Raw genomic sequence first — 4,457 nt, forward strand, 5'->3', positions numbered from 1 at the left:
ACATTAAACTTCATTTGATAAACATTTATTTTAACTGTAAAAAAAAGACTGTAAATATACTGTAGGCTGTTGATGATCTGATGATCGACTCTTTTAAATGAAACCAGAGAGCGTTGACAGAGAGGAGAAGGTAGAAATGACTCAGCCTGTAACTGAAAATATAGATGGAGGACAACAGAGCTGCTTCATGGAAGAAGAACCTCAGCTTAGCCTGTTAGCCTTTGCGCTAGCACCAACGCTATATTGCCTTAAATGTATTACAGGGCTCTCAGGTCTCACGCACTGAGCGTGACACACACGCATCTGAGGGTCTTACACGCTCTCACGCCACACCTCGCACTTTCTCACGCTGAGAACTGACAAACGCCAAAAACTCAACTCCGGTCCAGTTTATCATTATAAAAATACAAGCATTCAAATAAATCCAGTCCACGTTTTCACCGCAACCCGTGGTGTTACACACAGGGACATGCCAGGTTGTTATCCAGTCCGTGTTTTCACCGCAACCCGTGGTGTTACACACAGGGACATGCCAAGTTATCATCTAGTATTTTCACACCAACCTTCTCTCTGCCTGTAAACAGCAGCTCTGTGGAGCCGGGAGAAGACGGAGCAGCGTGGTGTGTGCTCGCCCTCCCAAATTAAAAAAGATTTAAAAAATCAGGTGAGCCACGCTGGTAAAATTAACTAACATGTTAGAAAGAAAGAAGAAAGAGATGTATGGAGCAGAGAAACTAAGAGGGGAAAATAAAAAAAAGTTTCTGCGAGATGCAGCCAAATGAGTTCAATAAACAGATATTTTCTGAGATAAAAGGGCCGAGGTCAGACTGAAGTCAGCTGAGAGACAACAAGAACCAGGTCAGCAGTTCTGTCTACATCCATCATCACAGCTCAGAATGATCCTTTCCATCTGTTGTGCACACAAATTATGTTTTTAATCATAGTTTAAAAAATAACTGTTCACACAAGGACACGCTACACGTGCATCACATCACCTGCAAACAGCTGGATCAGTGTCAGAACCATGTTAAATAAAGGGATAACCCAGATATTTCTAAAGCAGGGCTGCAGCTCAAAATTTATAACAAAGACCTCACATGATGTTGGTGCTTGGAGGAAGTTGTTTTTTAACAGGGGCAGATATATGATGTTTTTCCTTCTTCTTTTTGCACCTTTATTATTCAGTAATTGATTTAATTTGATGTTTTTAATGTTTTTTGTTGGTTTTAAAAATAAATTTATAAACACTCACAGCTACTTCTACCAGTCCACTTCTGAAGCCTCTCACAGCAACCCCAGCTGCAAATGACACTTTTCTTCTATTCCCATGGGATTCAGGGATTAAAATAATATTTTTTTAAAACTGCATGGCATTTATGAGGGGGTTCCTCAACTTTTTCACTCTTATAAGGTGTCCTCTGACCCAAAATGTTTGACAACCCCCTCCACTTGACCTATAGAATACTCACCAAGTGTTTACTTGTGTAAAAGTCTGTTTAACAGCCTGTTAAAATACACCAGAAAGCAGGAAATGCCATCTAATTCATTCAAAATTTTCTGGGGGAGGACCCCCAGACCCCCCACCAGAGTGATTTTACACACTGTTCTCTCCTTCATTTAAATACCAAACAGCCCTGATCGCAATTGTTGGCAAAAGTCCAAATATGCTAATTGGACTATGAAGTTATTTAGCAACTTTTAGGATGGCTGAAAGCAACTTTTGGCAACTGTCAGCGGCTCAAAATCTCACTCCAAGCTCAGGTCAAAACTTGAGAGCCCTGTTTTAGCTCAGTGCTAGTGCGACAAACAAGCTAAACTGAGGTCCTCCATCCATATTTTCTGTTGCAGGCTGAGTCATTTTTGTGTTCCCCTCTCTGTCATGTGGATGGAGGACCTCAGTGACGAGAGGAGAATGTGTAGCGCTGAGCTAATACATATATATGGTGATAGCGTCGGGGCTAACAGTAAAGCTAACAGGCTAAGTTGAGGTTCTTCTTCCATGAAGCAGCTCTGTTGTCCTCCATCCATATTTTCAGTTACAGACTGAGTCATTTCTACCTTCTCCTCTCTGTCAACGCTCTCTGGTTTCATTTAAAAGAGTCGATCATCAGATATTGTCCAAGATTAACCTTCAGGGTGGATGTAGCTCACTAGCAGCCTCGCACCGATGACCTATACACGTCATCATTTACCCAGAATGCTTTGCTTGTAAATAAAATGGCCCCGTCCGTGTAATTTATTTTAAACTTTTAGTTTAAAAATGACAAAAACTGAACAGCCTACAGTATTTTTAGTCGTTATTTTACAGTTAAAATATATGTTTATCAAATAAAGTCTAATGTGACAACTAAGAAACGTCAGAGAAAAAACAAGTTGGAAAGTACTAATAAAATGTGGAGGTTGGTGGACGTGTGATGGTGATGAGAGACAGTAATGCAGCTATGTGAGGATGGATGACCTACAGATCAAAGCAAACCTGCCTTTTTCAGCTTCAGTAATCACACCTGAAGCTCATCGTCATGAGAGAAGCAGTCGTCTGCCTGTTGACAGTGGATCCATCACAGGTTGGTTACAGTTCAGGTTAATAGTTTAACTAGATACAGTAAGTAAAGAAAATATTGTTTTAAAGTTTAATAGTAATTCCTACCAACAAAATACTTTGTAAATGAACCCATTATTATTAGGCAATAATTAGTAGAAATCACTAATTAAAACAGTAAAGCCCTCCAGTATTTTTACAAGTAACTCAGTGATCATGCAACAGAAATTTAACACTGCCTTAGAACTGGCAGGAGTGGTGTGTATGGTGAATACTTTTGCCACCCACTGTAAGAACGAAACATTTGTTTTTGCTGCAGCACACAGAATGCTGCACGGCTGCATTTCTCATGACACAAACACAAACATCTGACTGCTGTTCTCAGTGATCTTGATCCAGCTTCAACAATGAGCTTCAGAAGAAGTCCTTCTGTTGTACTGACATAACAAATGAGAAGTAAAAGAAATGTAAGGTTGTGGTGACATTGGCAGGTCAGTGGTTACAATCAGCTTCCAAGTGATTTAAAATACTGATGAAAGAAATTCTCTGAACTCTGTCAGTGGGACAAAAATGCCAGCAATATAATTTTCAAAAAAGAAAATTGGAAAAGTCAGAAGAAGGTTTTTGGATGAGGTGAGACGTCTTCAAGAAACAAATCAACCTGGAAAGACTCACACGAAGACAAAGTGAAATTAGAAGGATTTGTTGACATGGTTTAACAGATAAGATTGATACAAATGACAGGTTTGGCTCTCGGACCCCAGACGAGGATGAGAGCGCTGTGAGAGGCTGAAAGCTCAGATGAGCTGTTTAGGTTAAGGGGCAGAAGTTTTCTTGAGATGAGATGGCTGGATGAACCAGGTGAGAGTCATTAGTCTTCCAGAGTTGAATTTTCGTCTAAAACCCCATATGTCCAGTTGCCTTCTAACAAACCATTTATGACTGTCGTGATGACTGAGAAACTTCACCAAAACAGAAAAATTCAGTCAAAGAAGGACTAAAAACACAACTTACTCTGGTTACTCTTTTCAAAACTTAGATAATATGTAAACACATTTTTTATTTGTTTGTTTTATTTATTTATTTACTTTTTACACAAGTTACTGTTCTCTTACAAGGAGCTTAACGACAAATATCACACAAGTTTGATCCCTGAATCAAAAAATACACCTCTTGGTTCAATTAGAATTTGTTTTAAACAGTTCTCCACATCAAGCTGGTCACATTTTGACATCATGAGACTAAGACAATACCTTCAAATTAAACAGCAGAACCTCAGCAAATATCCTGAAACTGTTGGACAGGACCAGGAAAAACAGGTTTCCTAAATTCAAGTTGAAGGGTACATCATCAGGATGAAAGCATGTGCAGCTTTCACACTGCAAGTTAGCATATGGACAAAATTTTTAAAAGTGCGTACACACAAAAGTATGGCTTTATGAAAACCACGGGCACCCGAATGCAGCAGCATGTGCCATATGGATGTGCTGTCCCTTTAATAATTTCTGGATTAATGTTGATCCAATGTTGATCAAGAGACTTCTTCAGTCTGAGTCAGACTGAAGAAGTCTCTTGGAGGAGAGACGAAACATTTCATTAGAGAAGAACCCGTCCAGAAGACCTACACAATTTTTTTTCTTTTTGATTTTTTACCTGGATKACTGAGATGCATCAGGACATTTTGATCCAACACAGTTTGCTTCTCAGTAAAAATGGAAGTACCTCACAGTTCACATGCATTTATCAACAGGAACGCATGTAAAGAGCAATGTAACATCAAAAGAGACCATAGTTTCATCTGCCTCCTGATAAGGCAGTGGATGTGGTCTGTGCAAGATTGAAAATCAGACACCACTCTCAGCAGCAGAACCACACTTTCCACAGAACAAGTGTGCCAACTCCTCAAACTGTGCCTGGA

This window comes from Austrofundulus limnaeus, unplaced genomic scaffold (assembly GCF_001266775.1).
Source record: "Austrofundulus limnaeus strain Quisiro unplaced genomic scaffold, Austrofundulus_limnaeus-1.0 Scaffold307, whole genome shotgun sequence".
Lineage (NCBI taxonomy): Eukaryota > Metazoa > Chordata > Actinopteri > Cyprinodontiformes > Rivulidae > Austrofundulus > Austrofundulus limnaeus.